The 11794-nt window shown below is 39.3% G+C and overlaps 1 pseudogene; it reads left to right on the forward strand.

Annotated features, from left to right (window-relative positions):
- The first annotated feature begins 2184 nt into the window (after window positions 1–2184).
- On the forward strand, window positions 2185–8341 carry LOC115297618 (annotated as a pseudogene).
- The last annotated feature ends 3453 nt before the right edge of the window (window positions 8342–11794 follow it).

The following is an 11794-nucleotide window of genomic DNA, read 5'->3' on the forward strand; positions in this document are numbered from 1 at the left end:
AAAAAAAAAAAGTAAAGAAAATAAGGGAAAAGTCCAAGACACACTTCCTATGGGAAAAAAAAACAAAAACAAAAAAAAAAACAGCATATAATTTCTGTCCTTGATGGAATGTATTTAGCTTGGGCAAACCATGCAGTATTTAATATATAGTAGCAGAATATTTACTATTGAAGCTTGAAAAGATGTGAGTTCTTTGTGTGCAATCTTTCATTTATGCATGTGAGAGGGTTTTCTTTTCTTAATATTTTTACATTGTAGTACTTGTTTTCCTTGTTGGGGTGTTTGCTTATTTAATAAAAACAATAAATTTTAAAAAGCTGTTTGATGCAACTGGTCTGTAGTCAAGTTGGACATAAATATTATTCAAAATGTATGATAATGATTGGTTCTTAGCAATATAATTTCAAATGGTTACTGAGCTGGCCAGTCTCCATGAAATAAACTAGCTCACTTCACTCTTCAAACAAAAGGCTTTTGGGGGCTATTTTTCCAGGGCAGCCACCAACTAAGTACAAGAGCTGGCCGTCCCTGTCCTGATGGGGAAACCCAATTCCTTGGAATCAAGGTTGCCAAAGCTAAGTTCACTTCAGTCTACAGCCTTGTGGCCTTGCCTGGAATGATGTTTTTTATCCCTTACCCTGAATCTAGGCATGGTGCGAGAAGGCAATAATGAGTCTTTTTGTTTTGTTCATAAGTAGGAATCTACGTTTCCTGAGGAAAGGTCATTCTACTTTTAGTTGGATTTTTAAAATTTGCCTTTAATTAGCCAGCATGACTCAGTCTCAGTCACCTCACCCTTATTCTGGCTCTGTTGGATTCTGTCTTAATTTAAAAGTTGGATACTTTATCGTGCATTTTTTAAATATTGCATTAAAATATTATTTATGGTGATTTCTAAGTTTTTTGGCACTCTTTTAAATTCTGCACCTGAGATGAGTGCCCTATTCACCTCACACTAGTCCTGACCCTGACTCGGATGACGGTGTGAAGCAGTGCCTGCCTACGGACCACACTGGACTGAGAGAAATAAGTGTTTGTTGTGCTAAAGCCATTGAGATGAGGGAGCATTTTGTTGTAGCACCTGAAGTCACTGACCATAACTAATACCCTTATTAATTCTCTTCCTGGATTAATTGCATTAGTAGATGTTTCTTAGTTTATTCTTTATTTGGCGAAGACTTCTATTTCTGTATTATCCAAAATATCTCTTGCGACTTTAACTCACAGACATGCTGAAGCTCAACTTCTATTATCATTTTAGAATCCATTAAACAATCTTACATCAATGATTCTGCTCAAAACTGTCTCCCAGTCCTGACTGCATCCATACAGAGTTTTTTTTAATTATGATTTTATTTTTTTAAATTTATTGTCAAGTTAGCTAACATACAGTGTAGTCTTGGTTTCAGGAGTAGATTCCTGTGATTATCACTTCCATACAACACCCAGTGCTCATCCCCTCAAGTGCCTTCCTCAATGCCCATAATCTACCTCCTCCTCTCAGTCAGAGAAAGATATCATATGATTTCACTCATATGTGGAATTTGAGAAACTTAACAGAAGACCATACACATGTCTTAAGTGGCCACATAGCATAGCCGTTATCTGCACAGGCTATGAGGTGGGATGTTCTGGATCTGAACTCCAGGTTGCTGGAATGCATAATCTTAGACTAGATGCTAACTTCTCTGAACCTCAGTTTCTTCATTTATAAAACATGGAATATAATGGTATTGTGTAAGGAACAAGTGAGATAAGACTTAGCATATCGTTAGCACATGATAATTATTCATAGTTACTACTCTCATTTTCTTTTGGGTTAAGCCCACTTCGTACCTCTCCCTCTTTATGTATTTGATGTAAATCTAAATGCAGAAGGTATTTCTCAATCAGTAGTACCTGATTCCGCTCAACAGAGTGATTAACATTAAACAGACTGAACTGAAATGAAACACACTCTAGTGTCCACTCCAGGACTGTTCTCTGGCAGTCCTACTACTGGGAAGGCAGTGGTGCCACCATGGTCCTGGCACAAGCAGGGTCATTGGAGACTTTGCCATATCACAGAAGCTCAGGTGCCAAGACTGGCTGTAGAATGCCTGGTCCCACCCATAAGGGGGGCTGTCACGGAGGGTTACAAGTAAGCATGGAGCCTCTGCCACTGGATTAAATTCAAAATACGCAATGGCAGTGGGAAGTAAGGTACGTTTGCCAAAAAGAAATCAAGAGAAACAATGGACACTGGAATTTTCTTTTGAAGACAATTTCCCACAGGGCATTTCCCCCCTCCCTTCTTGTTATCTGAAATGTCTCAATTCACAGAAAAGATCAGTAACAAAAAAGGAATATTAAAAGATTGCCCAGTGTTCCAATGGCTATTTACAGAAGAGATGAGTCTGAGGTCAGCTTAAAGAATTAAACTTTTTGTTTCAATTTGCTGAAAATATTTGCTTCCTGGATTATGGACTCATAGAGTTTAAAGCCAAGAGGGACCCTTGAAAACACTAGACCAATTTCTTTTCTTCTTTTCGTATCTTTTTTTTCCTGCAAATGAAGAAACTAAGTCTTCAAAAGAAAGTAGAAGCTAAGTCCCCTGTCTCCTGGTGTAGTGATTACACATCATGATCCTTCGCCTAGCTTATGTTGGCTAGTCTTTCTTAAGAGTTCTACAATCATACAAAAGGCCTGCAATGATTCATGCTGTCCAAAGTCTTCATAGCAGGATGCAGATATCATGATAATATTTGTACATTCCAATTTCTTCTTATATTCACAATGTTCAAAATGGAAAGGATCAAGCAATGGTTTTTAAAACTGACACCAATGTCTATTTCAAAGGAACAAGCAATACATGTTAGCTGCTTAACGCTGGGGCCCCAGACACACATCTGCTCTTATTACTTAAAGCCTTAAAGCCTCTGAGATAAGATTTGTGTTTTAGAAGAATAGGGAAATTGAGAATCAGCTATAGAGGGGCTGACGACCAAGAAAGTTATCTTTGAAGGCACTTATGAGTCTCTACGTAGCATAATACCCAGAGAAATTATGCTGCTGCACCTCTTTATAAATTAATTCAATGAGTAAATGTATCACAGAATGTGGAGGAACTATGGAATCAAAGACCCTGCCCTAAAGGAAGGCAACGTTAAGAGTCTATAATGCAGTCTGGTAAGTGTAGGAACTAGCTTGGACCTGAGGAGTCAGGCACTGGGAACTGATGACCTGTGTTTTGCAGAATGAGTAAGAGTAGGTGGACAAAGTAAGACCTGTGTTCCTGGCAGAGGAAACAATAAATTGAAAGCGTTCATCAGAGATGACGACTCGTGGCTAAATTTTGAAGAATGTGTAAGAGTAGGACAAGATAGGAAAGTAATCCTGGCAGAGGAAACACAGTAAATCTTGAAAGTTTGATTCCCGATCTGCTTCATTCCTGAAGGTCAGAGGCCATGCACTGCTCAACTCTACAACTTGAACTCTAGCAAAGAGCCTGGCACAATAGGGATGTGGAGTGCGTGACTGTGGAGTAGATGCATGGATGCGAGCAGGGAGCAAGGTATCCTTATTTTTAGTCCTCAGAAATTGGCACTCCATTCCAAAAGGGGCCTGGGAACCTCTGTATTTTCTAGGCTCTCCTAAACCTCTGTTGTGAGACATCCATGAGACAGCTGTGACCATGGGTCACAGCTGGCAGCAGCTGTCTGGTTACCCAAGACACACCAACTTAAAGAGGAAGGCACTGTTTTCTTAGCTTTGGGCTCTGCTGGGAAATGAAGCAAATCTTAATGCAGAGATAAAAATCAGCTGCAGGAGAAATCAAGCTCTTCCTTAATAAAAACATGGACTGGGATGTGGGTGGAGGGTAGTAAACATATTAAATTCCCCCTTACAGAGCAGACAGTCTTCCTTTGATGTTGTTTTTTAAACTAAAGATCATCTTATAGTATCTGGATAAAGTTATCATCCCTCTAGCTACACAGCTGACAGAATTTAAGAGCAAAGTGGCTAATATTCCCCAGTCCACGAACCTTTCTTCTGGTTCTGGGGACTCAAGTTTGGAGCAACAAACCCATGGCTGTAAGGGCACTGGGGCAAATCACCTCCATTATGTTGGATTTTTTAAATATAAAAATAATACATAATACTGGTATTTTTTTCAAATAGAACAAAAGGATAGCATAATCAAGTCATGTTGATAACTGTTGAGCCTAGATGATGAGTAAATGGTCCATTATGTCATTTTTTTACTTGTACATGTTGGAAATTTTCCATAACAAAATATATCTTTAAAAAGACTCTCCTCTCCTCCCCATGATCTGTATCCCATTAGGCCTTGAATTCCACTCTCCACAATTAGACATGAGATTATTTCTTCTATATTCTTCCATTTTCTGATCACTTATTAGCACATGTATGCATATATATTGCCTATTTTTAATAGTATCTTAGAATGCTATTATTCTAAGCCTTTATTTTTTTTCACTTCTTAACATATTGAGGAGATCTTTCCTAGCAGAACATGGAACATCGTTCTTTTTGTAACAAATTTTAAAATGTTTACTTATTTTTGAGAGAGAAAGAGAGACAGAGTGTGAGTAAGGGAGCAGCAGAAAGAGAGAGAGAGACACACACACACAGAATCTGAAGCAGGCTCCAAGCTCCAGGCTGCCAGCACAGAGCCCAATGTGGGACTGTGAGATCATGACCTGAGTCAAAGTTGGATGCTTAACTGACTGAACCACCTACGTGCCCCTCTATCTCATTCTTTTAATGGCTCTGTAGTATTCCACTAGAAGTAGATGTCAGTACTCTACGCATCCTGTCATATGCATGTTTTATATATCTTTGCAAATATAATAGGTGAAAAGTATTTCTTTAATTGTCAGTGAGGATCAACATTTTGTTCTGTGTTTATTGGTCATTCATATTTCTTTCTCTATGAAGCGTTCATTCAAGTCTTTTGCTCATTTCTCTTTTAGGGATTTTTCTTTGTATTTTTTTCTTACTTGCAATTTCACTAATAAGGCAATTTTTCTTTTGTCTGATGCATGCTACAGACATTTGGGGACACGGTATTGGGACATGGCCAAGAGTAAACCTCTGGATCCAGATAACTGGGCTGCAAGAATGCTTATCACTGCTGACAAGCAATATTGGCCAACTTAACACCAAACGGCCATCCACTAAGTATACTACTGAAGTACACTAAGGTACAAGGTACCCCGATCCCAGATTTTCTTCTTGGGTGCTCCCCCTTCCTAAATCTCCACACCTGATCAATCATCTGTTGCTCTACTATCTTCTAAACCCACTTTTTTCGGCATCTCCACTGTTACTACCTCTACAAAGTTGACCTTAATTTCTGGCCTGGATTACTGCATGGGCCTCCCTGCCTCCAGACCTGCCCTGCCCCCACTGAAGCCAGAGTACTCTTTCTTATGCTCTGACCTACTGCTCTGTCTCCCTGGCTCAAAGCACCGTCACCACGACCTGCTGCCCTAGAATTCGTCCAAACTCGTAACCCAGCACCCCGAGCATACTAGACATCACTTGAACCTGAGGCAGAGCTAATGTTTTCAGATCCGAAAGTTTTGTGTGCTGGTTGTTAAACTGCTGGTAGCTGAAAGCAGCCGCAATGGGATGATTCATACTGTGGAAATCAGCCGGTGTCCCCAGAGCTGCTCGACAAGCACACTTCACCTACCCAGCCTCATCTCTTCTCACTCCCCGGCTAGAGCTCTGCTCTCCAGAACTGAACTCCTGCCAACTGTCTCTCGCTTTTGCACCCTTATAACCCCACTCCTTCTGGAGGAAGTCTCCTCTTTCTACTTGCTCTCTTCTTCTCTTTCTTCCGGTCACACATTACCATTCGCCTTCTGAAGGATGCCTTTCCTAATGTTCTGCCTTAATGTTGGCTGACGTACCCCTCCTCTGAGCTCCCACAACAGCATGCAGGCATAAGTCTGTCTGTATCTGTGACTGCAGGTCACAGCAAAAGGACTTGCTATTTGCCACACAGTGTAATAAGTTGAGATGCGTGATCTCATTTAACCCTCAATTACACAAGATGGTTCCTATTGTTAAAAAGTAAAATTCAACCGACTAATGTAAAGACTTAATTGGCTTTATTCAACAATCCATAAATCAGGCAGCACCCCATCTAGCAAATAAAAGGGAGCTTCAAGGAGTTGGAGAAATGGAAGGATTTTATAGACAGAAAGAAGGTGGAAGAAGGAATTTTAAGACTCCATTACTTCAGACAAGCTTACCTTCCCTTAGGGGAAGATAGATTGACCTCACAGTGCTGACCAGGAAATTCCAGACTGACTGGTCTAAGATTCCACTCCAGGGAAAGGATAAAACTGCAGTTAAATTAGGTATTCACAAAGTGTTGGTGGGGCTTAGCAAAAGTGACTCCATTTTGGGGCCTGTCAATTCTTTTTAACACTATCTTAGATGAAGAAATTCAGACTTAGAGCATTTTCGTAAACACCATGAGGTTAGAAGCTGCCTTGTACCATGCATGTACTTAGTGGGTGTTCAACACAAGCGTATACAGAATAATTCATTCTAAACCACTAAAATTATGGCTTGCCAAATTCTACATTATTACATTCAAAGCATTTTATTCCAATGTCATATGAATGTCCATAAACTCTCTAGAAACTAACACGTAATGCTGACTGAAAATTTTGCCTGCTAACCTTCACAACCAGCTGCTGCAAGCAAGACTCCTTTCTCAGGAAGCAGCAAACAAGAGATGCACCTAAATTGTTGTTAATGAGACCCCAAGACCACACTCCTCCTGGGTTTCTATCCATCCATCAAGCCTCAGGTTGGGACTTGTTCCCTAAAAGAACTGGCTTTCTGAGTTTCCACAAGATGCTTATTTTCATTGTTTCATTTTTAAGTTGTCATTTTTTCATAACCATCACTGAGAATTCTTTGACCTTCTGTCATAGTTTCAAAACAGCAGCCAAGAAACGTGGTGTTGAAATTGAATCAGAGACAAAGGTTATTAAAAACTCTCCCAGCCATTTGGTTGCACTCTGGACTGTTAAAACACCATTGTCAATAAAGTTTTATGCAACAAAATTGTCCCCCAAAGAAATGATACTCATTTGAGAATGAAATTGTTCCCAACTGACTTTACCTCTTGGATTTTCAGTCCTGACTGATGTCTATAGCATCCCAGTGGGGCCTGCCTATCAATGCTTTCTGTTGTTCTACTATATACAGATTTCTTAAATGATTCAAAACTCCTAAATGGGACAAGAGCTTCTCCTCCTTGACATGGAACCATGTACTTCCTACAGACATAAAAACAGTTTGTTTGAACATTAAGAAAAAGCAACCAAATCAAGGTAAAGGATTTTTTAAGTCAACTGAAAATTGGTTCTTTTGTTTAATGATGTCTAATACTAAGTCTTTTGCTGATTACTCCTGAAGATTAACTAGAATCAGAGAAGCAAGAATGGGAGGCCACTCTATTTGAAGAAAACTGAAGTAAAACCATTTTATAAAAAGGGGTTACTCTCCCTCTTCCATAATCTCCCTTGGCAATGTATTTGTGACACAGCAAGGCTGTCTGAACTAATCTTTTTTATAAGAGTCTCTTAAAGGAGTCTATTTACCTGGTTCAAGTTCCTACTCTTCACCATATTTAAAGAGGATTCTTTAAACTCAAGATGATAAGAAATGACAAAAGTATTTGTTAAAAATTACTGAACCTCTCTTCTCAGGCAGTTGCCCCAGATGGTGGACGGCCATTCTTGGGCCACCTGACCAAACAGGTGTTGCCGGGCAGGAAGGTCAGAGTTGTGTGCTGTGAGGGCATCATCATTTCTGGCAAAATCTACAGAAACAAGTTGAATTACTTGGCCTTCTGCCACAAGCAGATGAACACCAGCCCATCCCATGGCCCCTACACCTTCGGGGCACCCAGCACATCTTTGAGAGGACAGTGTGAGGCATGCTACCCCACAAGATCAAGGGAGGCCAGTCTGCCCTGAACTGCCTCAAGGTGTGTGATGGGATCCTTCCACCCTATGACAAGAAAAAGAGGGTGATTCCTGCCCTCCAGCTTGTGCATCTGAAGCTTACACTAAAGCTCACTTACCTGTGGCACCTGGCCCAAGGTAGCCGAGGTTGGCTGGAAGTACAAGGCGGTAACAGCCACCCTACAAGAGAAGAAGAAGGCCAAGATCCACTACCAGGAGGAAAAGCAGTTCATGAGGCATGGAAACATGCCAAAAAGAATGTAGAGAAGAAATTCAACAAATACACAGAAGTCCTCAAGACCCATGGACTCTGTTTATTCCTAAAACGAAACAAAACAAAATAAACAAAAAACTGAACCCACATTCTGTACTATGTATCATATGCACAAGAAACAGTATCTTATATCATTAGTATTGATGCCCAGTGTGTATTGAAAATCTATTTTGATTAAAATGTCATATTATGTTACTTTTCTTAAATTGTAGGCCACCAAAATATTCTCAGGGAATTTTGGATCCAGCCATCATTTTGTCACTAATGAAGAGCTACCTACCGTCTTGAGGATAAGCATAAATTTTGGATTTCTGAATATAAACTTCTGAAAAGGCTTCGTTTTCTTCTTCATTTTTCATAAACAGGGCTGTATTATACATATAGTAAAGTGTTTAAACCTTAAGTACAGCCCAATTACTTTTTACATGTGTGTGCAGCCATGGAACTACCACACAGATAAGACATAAAACATTTCTAGCCTTCCAGAGTCTTTCTGGTGTGCCTGCCGGTCAATATCCTACAAAGATAAACACTATTCTTCTGTCACCGTAAGGTAGGGTTTTTTCCCCTTTTTAAAAAAATTTAAGCTTTAGTTAACATACAGAGCAATGGTGGTTTCAGGAGTAGAGTTCAGTGATTCATCACTTAACAACATCCAGTGCTCATCACAGCAAGTGCCCCCTGTCTTCTCCCACCCACCTCCGTCCATTAACCCAAAGTTTGTTCTCTGTCATTAAGAGTCTCTTGGGTTTTTTTTCCCCCCTCTCTTCTCTTCCCCATCCCTTCCCTTATGTCCATCTGTTTTGTTTCTTAAATTCCACATATGAGTGAAACCATATATTTGTCTTTCTCTGATTGACTTATTTCACTTAGGACAATACATTCTAGCTCCATCCACTTCATTGCAAATGGTAAAATTTCATTCTTTTCAATAACCAAGTAATTTTCCATTGTGTTGATATACCACATCTTTTTTATCCGTTCATCATTCGATGGGCATTTGGGTTCTCTCCACAGTTTGGTTATTGTTGATAATGTTGCTATAAACATTGGGTGGCAAGTACCCCTTTGAACATATACTTTTGTAAGTTTGTGTAAATACCTAATAGTGCAATTGCTGGATCATGGGGTAGTTCTATTTTTAGTTTCATAAGGAACCTCCACATTGTTCTCCAGTCACCATAAGTTAGTTTTATCTGTCCTTGAACTTTATATAAATGGCATCATAATTGCTTTATTTTGTGCCTAGATTCTTTCACACATTATGTCTGTGAGATTCCATGCTGTTGCATATAATTAAAGCCTGCTCTTTTTCATTATTTTGTAATACCCTTCTATCAATGGACATTTGGGTTTAAGTCTTTGGTTATTATGAACAGAGTAACTATGAACATTTTGTATGTCTTTGAGGTGGACATATTTCTCTTGGGTATACACCCAGAAGTGGAATTGCAGGAATATAGAGGAGACTATGTCTGGAAGCTTCATCTTTAATAATTGGAAAAAAAAAGTGACAGTAAAGGGGAAAAATACCTTCTACTGGTATCTGTTGTGTTAGATGACATTCTTAGAGTTTATTTTATAGCTGTAGTTGGTCCAATTGAACAGATGTATTTCTTGGTAAAGTCTCAAGGAGTGGGAAAGCTAGCAGGCACTTGAACTATCTCACTAATACATTATAGATGGGCCAAAGAGAATTGTTTACAATACTTATTTGATTTGCTAGGAAATGCCAAAGTTTGAAATATTCTGTCATTAAAAATTCTTGGAAGTATGAGAGTGCTCCAATTAGATTCAACCATAAGGTCTTTGATACAACACACGGCCATCTATGGACCCCAAGTAATCACAGAAGGAGACCTTTCCACATGCATATAAACAATGCTCTCAACTATGTTTTCTATTGGCCACTGTGGGATTTGGAACTTCCACTTGGAAGTCATCAGCGGGAATAAAAATATTTCCCTTTTATTTCAACCATAGCACCCAACTTCAAATAAAATGTCTCTTCTCTTGTAGGGTTTGTCCTAGGTTTGGGTTAGTCTTTGTGCTTTGTGCAGGGAATAAATCTGGTGCCAAGAACAAGTTAATAATTAAATTATACTTATCCTCTGGGGAAGCTGAAGTCTGATCAACTTCCTCCACATTGTAGAACTGTTTCTTTTTTCCCTTAAATGTGTCCCTGCCCTCCTCAGCTCGCCCTGCAGCGACCACACAAAAGATTTGTGTTTATCTTTAAGCCCTAGTCTCCTTTTACAAATCACTTTATTTTCTGTAAAACCCTTTTGTTATAGCAGATCTCTTAACTACCTTCCTACATCCCATTGGCATTAGATTAATTGTATAAAGGTTATCTTGCGGTTTTGTCTGGACTTAAAAAAAAAAGAAAGGAAAAAAATGTATCCTGGGAATAGTTCCAGGCTCTTTGATTAACTGGGCAGTTCTGGAAATTAAGTCTGCTTTTGCCATTCTTCACTTGAATTACGGTATTTGTCATTGGCCTTCTATATCTGGGTGTGCTGGTGAGAATTTCTGCTAATACAGGATGTTACAACTTGGATTCTCATGATGTTCTCTCTGAGGTCATTTTACTTAACATATAAATCTTTATTTAGATTTCCTAATAAATGAAGGAGTCAATGTTAGACCTTTTCTAAAAAATTCAATGGAGTCTTTACCATAGAGGCCTTTAAATCTTTTCCTTTGGATGGCCTCAACATCCACTTTAACTTTGTTTCCAAGGAGCTTGGATCAGAGCAGATTATTTTATTCGTTATGTAGACAATCATTCTTCAAGATTGTCAGATTTTTCCTACATTGGAATCTACATACTCCGTTCAGAAAACTGTGATGACTATAATTTTACTCCACCGGATCAGAAGCCTGTGGCTGCTTGAAAGACACCATCAAAGGGAGAACAGTCAACCTGCTGACTACAAAGCCACCTCAGCTCTACCTTCATGAGGTGGGCCAAGAGTTGCTTCTTGCTCAGTGGTCTGCTGCATACCTTGCCACTAAAAGGAGGAAAGGGAAGGAACTAACATTCATTAAATGCCACATGCCAAGCACTCTGGAAACATTTTACATGGGTTAGTTGAAAAATCAGGATTATAGGAGGGGAGTGAAATAACTCTTCATAATGACAAGAATGGGGAATTCCTTAACCACAGGTTTTTAATCTTAATGTGGTTAATTCCTTAACTATGGATTTTATAGATTCTTGCCTCGTCTGAGGGAAGTTTCTTTGAGGATGACTAGAAGGAGTTGAGCAGCTGAGTTTAAAAGACTTTCCTGTCTTGAATAATTATTGGTTCAATTGTTTTTTTCTCAATTGCTGCTTTCTGTACTTCTAGTCTTCCCCTCTGTCTGCCTTATTAAGCATTTAAAGCAACTTATTAATAATTCACTTATCTGCTTCTATGTTGCTGTTTAGCTGCTACCCTGGGAATGGAGTTTCTCCTGGACTGCTGTTTCGTTCTTATGTTGGCTCTTGTCCTGCTTGGGCTGCCTGCTCTTCCCACTT

This window comes from Suricata suricatta, chromosome 8 (genome assembly GCF_006229205.1).
Source record: "Suricata suricatta isolate VVHF042 chromosome 8, meerkat_22Aug2017_6uvM2_HiC, whole genome shotgun sequence".
NCBI lineage: Eukaryota > Metazoa > Chordata > Mammalia > Carnivora > Herpestidae > Suricata > Suricata suricatta.